This window comes from Pinus tabuliformis, chromosome X (genome assembly GCF_031772625.1).
Source record: "Pinus tabuliformis cultivar Carrire ecotype Pingquan chromosome X, CPIR1, whole genome shotgun sequence".
In the NCBI taxonomy this organism is placed as follows: domain Eukaryota; kingdom Viridiplantae; phylum Streptophyta; class Pinopsida; order Pinales; family Pinaceae; genus Pinus; species Pinus tabuliformis.
In genome coordinates, this window is record NC_142308.1 from 1,040,187,830 (window position 1) to 1,040,199,767 (window position 11,938).

General features: G+C 38.3%; 1 pseudogene; it reads left to right on the forward strand.

The window, feature by feature from the left end:
- The first annotated feature begins 211 nt into the window (after positions 1-211).
- On the forward strand, positions 212-7,231 carry LOC149143331 (dehydrodolichyl diphosphate synthase CPT3-like; annotated as a pseudogene).
- The last annotated feature ends 4,707 nt before the right edge of the window (positions 7,232-11,938 follow it).

Here is an 11,938-nt window from a genome sequence, read left to right on the forward strand (position 1 = left end):
TATGGGCAGTCGGCTGGGCAGCCCACCCACGCACTAAAATTCATATATATGCTTGAACGTAGAGCGTTCAAAGCATCCATCCAACTTCGCACTTCATCTACGCTCTTGGAAGAGAGTCCCTAGTGCGCAGTTTTGAGGAGGATGAGCACATAGCTCATGCACTCCTCTAGTGGGTTCGCACTTGGTGAAAGGCGCTCTTAGTGAGAGGTGGATGTGTTGGGCAAGGCGTGCCCGAGGTGATTCTGCGGAGGCGTTTGTGCGGCGACTTAGCGTGGGTGTCTTGGCGACTCGGGTGAGCGCCCGCCCACCTTGCAAGTGCCCACGAAGGTGAGACGGAGGTTGGAACCGGAGGTCGTTGAGTTGGGCATGCGGTACTACGTGTTGTGCACACGATTTGGGCGTTTGTCAAGAGTTGGCAAGCGGGACTTCGTGTGGGCAGGGATACACGGTTTGGGCGTTTGCGACCAAACGAAGAGCGAACTGGCGAAGACGTGCGACGAGGTGAACGACGGGTTGGAGAGTCATGCGGCGACCGTGCGGAGGTGCCGACAAGCTGGGCAACTGAGTTTGACGAAGTTGTGAAAATTTGGCTAAGTGTAAATTTGGGGTTTCCCAAGGACTTAGTTTGTACATTGTAAAAATGATGATTATATAATATATTGATTCAGGCAGACTCACATTACGGGGAGTTGCCCCTCCCCTTTATACTGTTGCAATTGTTATTTTTCTTGTTATAATTGCTATGGATAATGAATGAGTATGAGCTTCATTGGTATAAAGGATAAATGTATGTTTACTTTGTTGCGAAACACAAGCTAAGTAATGTTAAAGTGAAAGTAGGCGTAGTCCACGAACATAAGTATTGGTGAAAAGAAAGTGTTCAGTGGTGCCGCACCTCGCTATAAGCGGTTGGAAGACTGCCGCAGGTGTAGGGGCGTGACAGGTGGTATCAGAGCAGGTCTAAAGACTTGGTGAAGTCTTGCAAGAAGCTGGGTGAAGCAAGTGTGCACACACTTGGAAGTTGATGATAGGTGATATTGAGGCTTGAACAAGGTTCAGGTGTTGAAGCATTTGAAGGTAGTTTCAAGACTTGGTTTGAGCAAGGTTGCTCGTGATAGTGGAAGCAGGTTTAGCAGAGGTGAAGCTTAGTGCTTGGACCAAGCTGAACTACAAGACATGGCAAGTTTGGGAGAAGGTGAAGGGAAGCTCTTGCTTACCTTATACAGGTTGAAGAGGTTGAAGGAAGAGAAGCCCCGGATCCGAAAGGAACTTGAAGTCTTGGAGAAGACTGTTGAAGATGAACTTCTTCAACTTGGTTGGACAATGGAGCAAGATGAAGTTGCAGATTGTGCTGACTAAGAAGAGGAAGCCGTGATGATTGAAGATGTTGCAAACATGATCATGATGGAGGATGAACTTGAGGATGATCAAGTTGGACCAGGATCGTGCAGTTTACAAACATGGATGAATGAGGAAGAGCCTCATGATGATGAAGTAAGTATTGATACTTGTGTTTCATTTGGGCATTTGGTGGATGGACCGTATGCAGGAAGAGGTAAAGCCAGTTTGCCTATGCTATGGAGGATCTTGCCATGGATGACTAGGATGAGACCTTGTATGGAGAAGCAAGGATTGCTGATTATTGCAGGGCTTGTTGGGGTTGTTTGTGACCTTATGGTAGAAGGTACAAAGGCCCTTGACAAGGGAGGAACATGATGATCGTTGTGGAGGAATGGGTCATGCTTTAGCCATATGGAAGATTGGCTAAGTGCCCGGCATGACTCATGGACATATTGAGGAGGGCACACACTTGAGGTATGATGATGATGCTTGGGTGGACTTCTCATGGCCGAGACCAAGAGATAGTCTTGGTGGACACTTTGGTGGAGGAGCTATGATGGAGGGACTCATGACATGATGATATGGTTGGGTGACCGAGTTCACTAGACCGAAGATTGCAGCTTGGATGAGGATGACTGATTGTTGTGATGGGTCTACTTGGTTGGACTACATGGACAACTTAGTCATGGACATCAGGTTGGAGGCATGGAGCATGGCAGTCTTATGCAGGGACATTATGTGGGAGCACTTATAGAGGTGTCACTTATGGGCATCTAATGAGGACTGCCAAGGTAGAGATGTTGTGCAGATGGATTTGCTGATGTGACTTAAAGATGTTTTACTTATGAGCCGATGGAGAGGTTGTGCACTCTTGTACAACAAGGCCATGGACTTGGTTGGATTTGTGAGATGATTATGGAGCTCATGATGACATGAGAATGTTGTGACTTTTAGGGACTTCATATATGGTGGACTTACAGGATCCGATGCATTAAGGAGCTGAGGTCAGAGACTTTGATGCAGTATGGGATGCATACTTCCAAAGTACATGTATGGGCATGGCTTGGAAAAGTGACTTGATGTGGATGATCGATATGAGACACTTTGGAGTGATGGAGTTACGACGATGATGATGCCTTGGTTGCAACACTTGGGCATGGGTTGAGCCGAGACTCAACTACTTTGAAAACATGTTGCAGATGAGATGAAGATTACTTCATGGACCTGAGCATGGCTTACTTATATGGAGATGGATTCTTGATCGAGTTGAGGATGTGGCAGGATGTTTTGAGAAACAACTGATGGTGGCATGAGGATGTTCACTCTCATGGTTTGAGCGTGACAGTTGGACTGGCCATCCGACTAGTTCAGACATGGGGTCGCGAAGTGTGCAGAGATGTGTTGGCATTTTGTTGGAGTATCATGACAGAGGTTCACATGGTGACACATGATGAGGTCGACACGAGATGTTGCAGTGGAGATTGTGGCAGAGGGGTCGATGATCATGGATTGAGATGATCTCTGATGGATGACATACCGATGAGGTGTATACCTTGGTATGGTGATCTTGGTGACAGATGGTTGCCGGGGCGAGACATGGTGGAGACGGTGGTTCTACATATGATGCAGTGATAGTTGCAGTATGTGGAGGAGTTGACATCATGGATGATCTTGGTGGATGGCTACCAGGATGGTATGTTGTCGAGGACGACAACGATTTCAGGTGGAGGAGGATGTAAGGTCCTTGGAGCTGCGGTGCGGTTGGGCGTCGGGTGACCGTGCACGAGCGCGCGACGGGCGTGCGATGGTGCGACGGGTGGGTGCGACGAACCGGGCGTGCGGAGAAAATGCGACGAAACCTTGCGATGATAATAGAAGTGTGATAGCACTTATATGACGATTGGAGCATGGAGCGCTTGGCTTAAAGCCGACTTGCGATGACGGGCAGGCCGACTTGGAAGTGGGCGTTGAAACATTGCGAAGGGGTGTGCGTAGGGGTGTATGGGCGGTCGGCTGGGCAGCCCACCCACGCACTAAGATTCATATATATGCTTGAGCGTAGAGTGTTCAAAGCATCCATCCAACTTCGCACTTCATCTACGCTCTTGGAAGAGAGTCCTTAGTGCGCAGTTTTGAGGAGGATGAGCGCATAGCTCATGCGCTCCTCTAGTGGGTTCGCACTTGGTGAAAGGCGCTCTTGGTGAGAGGTGGATGTGTTGGGCAAGGCGTGCCCGAGGTGATTGTGCGGAGGCGTTTGTGCGGCGACTTGGCGTGGGTGTCTTGGTGACTCGAGTGAGCGCCCGCCCACCGTGCAAGTGTGCATGAAGGTGAGACGGAGGTTGGAACCGGAGGTCGTTGAGTTGGGCAGGCGGTACTACTTGTTGTGCACATGATTTGGGCATTTGTTAAGAGTTGGCAAGCGGGACTGAGTGTGGGCAGGGATACACGGTTTGGGCATTTGCGACCAAACGAAGAGCGAACCGATGAAGACGTGCGACGAGGTGAACGATGGGTTGGAGAGTCGTGCGGAGGTGCTGACGAGCTGGGCAACCGAGCTTGCCGAAGTTGTGAAAATTTGGCTAAGTGTAAATTTGGGGTTTCCCAAGGACTTAGTCTGTATATTGTAAAAATGATGATTATATAATATATTGATTCGGGCAGACTCACATTACGGGGAGTTGCCCCTCCCCTTTATACTGTTGCAATTGTTGTTGTTCTTGTTATAATTGCTATGGATAATGAATGAGTATGGGCTTCATTAGTATAAAGGATAAATGTATGTTTACTTGGTTGCGAAACAGAAGCTAAGTAATGTTAAAGTGAAAGTAGGCGTAGTCCACGAACATAAGTATTGGTGAAAAGGAAGTGTTCGGTGGTGTCGCACCTCGCTATAAGCGGTTGGAAGATTACCGCAGGTGTAGGGGCGTGACACTCCACGTTTTAGCATGCAAACATATGAGAATGTAAACGGACATTTGTTTCATAGTGATATTTCAAACTAAATTTTTAATTTCATTTTCTCTAATCCCAATACATGGAGATAAATAAGAGGAAGAGTAAATTTTTAATCATGATTTGGTAAAAAATTAATTTAAACAAGGTTTAAACACATGATTTAGATATGCAAGGAAGTTATCAGTTTCAATTTCATTCATTGATAGAGTGGCATCTTTCAATTTAGACCATCACATCAAAAAAATTAATTAGCAAAAAGATTAAAGTGGCCAATTCTAATAGGGGGATGCCGAGAATATACTAGCATCTTTCAATTTAGACATCGGATCAAAAAAATTAATTAACAAAAAGATTAAAGTGGTCAATTCCAATAGGGGGATGCCTAACGAAGTATTTAAATGGATAATTTTATCTATTTTAGAATTTTAATTTAATTATCAATAATTAATAGATAAATCTTAGGAATTTATTTTTATTTATGGAATATTTTAATAGTACATATTTTAATTAATAGAAGAAGTGGCTTCAAGTTTACCCAAAACAATCTTACTCAAAATTGTATTGTTAAATTTACGCTAAAAAACTCATTTCGGCTATTGGTTATACTCGTACTTAAAAATTAAATTAGATGAAGGTATCTTTTAGGTTAGATTTGGCCAGCCCCACGGGGTAGGCAAGTTGGTAATCACACTGCAGTGAAGTTCCTTAGAAAGGCGGGCTGCGTACTGAAGGTCACGAGTTCAATTCCCCAGACTAACCAAGCCCTGTGGAGAGGAGCGGGGTGGTTTCTTTGCCGATTTCATTGTGTGAAAAAAATAAAAAAATAAAGAAGGTTAGATTTGGCCAAAGAACGAGAAGGTTATAAAGGGAGAAAAATAATATTATTAAGAATGAGCATACATTTATCTTAGCTCTGAATCTACCAAACTTAAACGAGAAGGTTATAAAGGGAGAAAAATAATATTATTAAGAATGAGCATACATTTATCTTAGCTCTGAATCTACCAAACTTACAAATCAAATCTTTTTAGGTACACAAGTTTTCGCATATTTTACACACGAAAAGAGGTTTGTATCTTGAAACATGTGATCTCTCAAAAGTTTGTACATCTCGAGTAGTGCAATCATATAAATCAAATGATTGGTAAAATGCCCATAGCCACTAATCCATAATAAACATCAAAACATAAAAAAAATAAAGAAGGTTAGATTTGGCCAAAGAACGAGAAGCTAATAAAGGGAGAAAAATAATATTATTAACAATGAGCATACATTTATCTTAGCTCTGAATCTACCAAACTTACAAATCAAATCTTTTTAGGTACACAAGTTTTCGCATATTTTACACACAAAAAGAGGTTTGTATCTTGAAACATGTGATCTCTCAAAAGTTTGTACATCCCGAGCAGTGCAATCATATAAATCAAATGATTGGTAAAATGCCCATAGCCACTAATCCATAATAAACATCAAAACATCAAAACACTTACTTCATGATATATACATTGCTAAAATAAAAAAGTCATAAAAACTAGTTAAAAAAAGTGCTAAAATAATTGTTAAAATAATAATAATAATAATAAGATATATATATTTAAAAAAACATGGAATAAGATTTCATGGAGGTTTACTCCCACTTTAGCATGTTGATTCTTACTATGTAAATAGACTTAGTTACAATATCATGGCTCATCAATACCGCATGTCCAGAAAACCATAATCTACTTCATATCACACTTATTCATATAACATTTTTTTTAACTAATCAATTTAATAAAAAAAAAAAAAATTGCATAATTACTTTGGAGACAAGTCTCAACTTTTGATTTGGGTATACTACTAAGAATAATATGTAACATTTAGTGGAGGTTAAATCCCTATCATCTACTTAATAATTATTGATAATTAAATTAAAATTCTATAAACCCTATTCCAAAATTCATTAAAATTAATGATTAATTATATAATTTAAGATTAAAGTAAAATAAAATTGGTGAGTACTCCATTGATTTTGGCCACCGCAGAGATTGTTATGACCTTATTAGGTATGTATTATTTAAGGAATCTGAATAGATGATTTGAGCTTATCAAATAAGGATTGTGGTGCCTTGAGTGAGAAACCCTATACATGAAGTCAAAGAGATGGGTGAAAAAGTTATTGAGATAGGGTCGACAGAATTTGACAGGACTTTCATGAATGGGTCGGTAGAGTCTTAAAGTGCAGCGGCTTAGGGGAAGGGAGAAGCCCCATCTCTCAGGGAGTCAAGCGCATCAGCGTGTACGCCTTCTGCGTGGAGAATTTCAAGCGCTCGGAGGAAGAAGTGGCGACACTGATGAATCTGATGTTGGAGAAACTGGAAGCCTTGATAGAGAAGGGAAATATGGTTCGACAATATTGAATTCCGGTGCAGATACTGGGAGAGCTAAACCTTTTCTACCTGAGCGCGTGAGGAGAGCGACAGAGGAAGCCAGGGCTGTAACCAAAGAAAACGACACAGTCTTTCTGAAAATTTGCGCTCCAAACACTTCTACTCGCGAAATTTTCAGAGCCGTGGAAGACGTCTGCGATGAAGTCATAACTGCAAAGAAACTTCAAGTTACTGAAAATTGCCAATTTTCTAATAATTGTGAGGGCGCGGCCTCTGAAGAAATTCATGAGCTTGAGTCATCAATTACAGCAGAGGAGATTGAGCGCCATCTGTACACGGAAAACGTTCGAGAACCCCAACTGTTGATCAGGACATCTGGGGAGATAAGGTTGAGAAACTTTCTGTTGTGGCAATATACCTTCACGTTGCTGTATGTGACACCCATTATGTGGCCTGAGTTCAGATTCTGTCATTTGTTGAGGGCCATTGTGGAATATCAAAAAGCCTATCCTTTGCTCCAGGAAAAGAAAAGGCAGATCAAATGGCCGAGAACAAGTGCTGCATAATTATGCTTCACTAATTCTCGTGTTCTTCCAACTAGAGCAGTGGACGATTTGCAGGCTCATAGTACATAATCTATTATCAACTAAACTTCAGTAAATATGCAATATTTCTTCTTTCGTTAATTAAGCTTCAAGGAATATGCTATGTTCGATGTTTTTCTTCTTTTTACCTCGAATTGTTTGTGTCATGATAGCAGGAAGCAGGAATAGTTGAGGTGTGTCTGCTTTTCACCTAGAACTGTTTGTGCCATAATAGCAGTACTAGTTGAGGTGGGCCGTAATACCAAAATTGGTAGGAATTAATAAATTCCCAAAAGCCTAGTTTAATAGCCGAAATTTTTCTTGGATAATGTCGGTTAAATCTTTCTTGGATAATGGCAGATTTTTGGTCAGTGGGAATTAGGAAAAAAAAAACAAAAACAAAACCAATCAACATGTTATAGGTGTTTCAAGTTTTTTTATCAGGTTTTTTTGATGATGCTGAATTTATTTTTAGAATTAAAATTGTGACTGAAAAATTGTGAGGCATTATCATCTTGGTAAACAAAGCCATTTCCAAATCTTTAAGTGGGCTATTAGTTCCATGTTTCCAGGGTGGCTATTAATTCAACTGATTGATTCTCCATAAATGTTAAGTTAGTACAACACCCCAACCTATTATACCAAATTGAGGTTTCCCATTATACCAAAAAATACACTAATTAATAAATTTCCAAACCCTAAGACAATCAATCCCATATTCCTAGGGTGGTGGTTAGTCCACTTGATGTATTCCAATGATACAACAATTAGTGAAGGCTGAGATTCAAATTTGAGGACATCATTGTCTATTAAATTGAGGAGTCGATGTTTTTGCAAACATTTCTTTTCAGCAGATTTTTCTATCAACTAGAAAATTTAGCCACAAATCCAAGAACATTTCGATTTAGGATGTTAAGCACAGTGGAATAATCCAAGGATAACTTTAATATTTTTCTTTTTAATTTTGTTCATTAAATTTAGTATTATGATAACTTTAATTTTACTCAGTAAATTTAGTATTATTCTCATATAAAGAAAAATAAAAAGATAATAAACCAATTAGTAAGTTATTACATACTTGCAAATTTACAAATACCTTAATCTTAAATAAGATCTTCAAATACTAATAACAACAACAAAAAGAAGAAGTTGCCCATTCCTTGTTGATAGATGTGAAATTTTGATCCTCAAATACTAACAACAACAACGAAAAATTCCAGCAGAAGTGACCAATTCCTTGTTGATTGATGTGGAATTCTGATCCTAACATCATAATTGACCACACTAGGTCAATTGCTTGAATTTGGAACCACATGACTAAGTGACAAAGCCATAAAATTGTTGACTATGATTATGTGGGGTTAATCTAATCAAATACATATATTTGAAGTGAAATATTGATTCGAATTTATCTAAACAAACCAGCAGTGGAATAGTTATTAGATACTTAAATTAAGGTTCACATATGAATAACGTAAATACAAATTCATAAATATTTATGGCTAGTTTAAGTAGTGTTTTAAAGTTTTTCTCTCCTTACTAATTTTGTTTAAATTTTTCTAAAGTTTTTTGGAATAGTAAATTTTACCTATCTAATTTTTAATTGATATATTTAAAGATTTTCCAAAAATACTTAATTACTTATACACTTTAAATAATTAAATTTTTCAACATTATTAAAATTATATAATCATGTTCTTGAAAATAACAAAAACTAAATCAAACTCTATATATTTATAATTAAAAAATATTATATTTTAAATTAAAAAATATTATATTTTAGATAAACCCTTATTATATTTTAGATAAATTCTTGAACATAGGCATTATTTGGATAATGTATCATGCTCAACTTATATTTCAGAATAGAATGTACATAAATGAGGTAAAAAAAACTAGTGTTCATATTCAATTCCAAAATATTCTTAGGATGACTTTGATAACCATAGAGTAAAATATATAACCATCGGATAACCATGTTTAGAGTCGTTGTACAAATTAGCTTTAGGGAGATAAATTTAGAAAGGTTCAAAATGCATCATGAATGTACATTTATAAGTTATAACAATGTTCATTTTCATAGAGAACATTTTCTTAATTTATAATTAAAGAACAATATTCATTTGATGTAGAGTATCATGCTAATTTATCTAATGTCTTATTCAAGAGGTCTGTACTAGGATTTATGTGGCGAGGACATGAATGATATTATGCAGTGAGGTCATAAATGATGTTGTTTTTGGTGTTGTCTAATTATTATATGTTACGAAATTTATAAAAAGTTTCCAATTCAAATTTATAATTCTAATAAATTTATATTAAAATTTGAATAAATTTAATGAAAAAAAAATTCAAAGAAAAACCACTGTCTACCTTAACTGGATAGTGATAAAGATCTGTGTGAGTTCTCTCTTCCCGTGTCTTTCTTTCACTATACTTGATAGCCAAGCGCCCCATTTCCCTTTCCATTCAAGCAATACATTATAAAAAAAGGGGCCCTTTTATTTTTTTCACCTTGAATTGTTTATGCATAATAGTATGGATTAAGCTTTGATGTCCTTGATTTCATGTTAAATTTTGTAGTTTATATCTATACAAAATCTCTTCCACATGTTTTTTTGTTTATTGAAATTTACACAAAAGTCCAAGGATGCCTCGATACAGGAGGTGAAAAATCATTATTGGACATCGAAATAGAAAATTGCTCCTTCGTGACTCTTCCATCTAGAGATATTATCCAGAAAATTTAGTGAAGTGTCCAAAGACGCTCAGACCCGGGGTTGGGGAAATCCTCATTTTTCTAATGCATGTGGTATTTCTTTCATTCTTGAAAAATTAAACACATAAACCAAATTCCACTATATTCCTCTCAACATTCTCGCCCTACGATTCCTGCATGGAAATCATGTTATGTGATCCTTTTTCCATCCTTTACGGGACTGGAACACCAGTTAATAGTAGATACCCAAGTAATTTTTTTCCCTACCTTATGAAATGTTATTTACAATCCCTTCTTATTCTCTCAAGGATTTGACTTCGCTTTTTAAAGGAACGACCACTCACCGTGACCAGTTAGGAGTCTGTACTTTCACCGACTGCTCAACCATTGGGAGGTGTTATATGACAGCACAGGTCGGTGAGTCAAACCGACATGGAGTCGACTTGCCTTCTCTGCCTGTCGTCCACTATACACTAAATTTCCAACTGCTCGCTAACGAAGCTAACGAGATTTTTCTAGAAACCAAATATTAATAAACACACAGATGTCCCATACAAAGAACATGTCGACTAAGAGTAAAGAAAGAAAACTAGCATAGTCGTCCCTCTAGAGACACATAAGCAAAACTAACTATGAGATATTTACAGAGTTTGGTGCCAACACAGTGTAGTGATACTCCTGTCTCAAACTCCCTTGGAACAAAAGATTTCATAGACTCGTGTCCATGAAATCTGCAACAATGTTTCCATGTTGCAGAATTTTTGCTTCACTTATTCAAACTGCCTCTTCAGCGGGAAGACCTTTCCACTTGACCAAATACTCATAATAAATTTTATTTTTGATTGTTTTAATGAGATTTTAGTCAAGAATCACTTCCATATATAAATTCCGTGCAATAGGTAATTGTGTCTTGCACTGACTCTGTTTTTCTTCATTTTGCGTCTCTTCTCCAGGTTCCCAATACAAACACAGGTCTGTAACACTAAATATAGGAGAAATCCCTATATTTAGAGGCAATTCGATCTCATAAGCGTTCACTAAAAACATCCTCAAGAGTTTACCATGTCCAATCTTTTTCAACTTCAACTTATTGTATTTACACTGGGGGAATCTTTCCTTCCTCAAATGTGCTAAAACTAGATCCCCAACTTCAAAATTTACCTCTCTTCGTCTGAATCCTTTATTCATTTGGCTATTTAAATTCAGAAAGAACCAAAATAACAGTGTTGGATCCATTGGAGACATTAGTTTTGTTGTTTGAGATTTGTAGATCCATGTAAACACACTTTTGAGCACTTAATGAAAGAGGCCCTGAATTGGAAGTTGGATTAAGAGATGTAGCCTAGGAGAGGGGTGAAATCCTTTATCATTTTTTTGTGTTGTGTTTCACATATGGTTATTTGTCTATGTTTAACAGTCAAATTTGGTTAAAATTCACTTGTTTTATGTGTTTAGTAAATTGATCCTCTACCCAAAAAACATGTAATTTTCACTTGAAAATTGTTAAAAATCTTCAATTTTACATATTCGGATCATGTTGGTACTAGAGCACAGGGTATTGTGAAGATTTTATTTGTTTGCAAGTGTTTTTATGATGCTTACAAGGTTGAAGCTCAAAAGAGGAGAATGATAACTTGTGGAGCCAAGATCTCAAATAGTTTCAAGGAGAACAAACACGTCTCAACCTTCAATGGTCATGGCACATGAAGAAGGTCCTAAAGGGACATCTGAGGATGAGAAAACTTTTAGAAAAACATTCTTTGAGATGTCTAAGATGGTTAAGGTTCTTTATGAGGAGAGGAATTCCATATTGTATGGAGAGAGCTCAAAGCCTCCAAAAGGAGATGGAGGAAAAGGAGGCAAGCCTCCAAAAGGGAATTGAGGGAATGGTGACAAACCACCACCTTCACCTCCATCCTCATCATCATCTTCAACCTCTTATACCCTTTTGTAAGCACCTCCAAATTCCC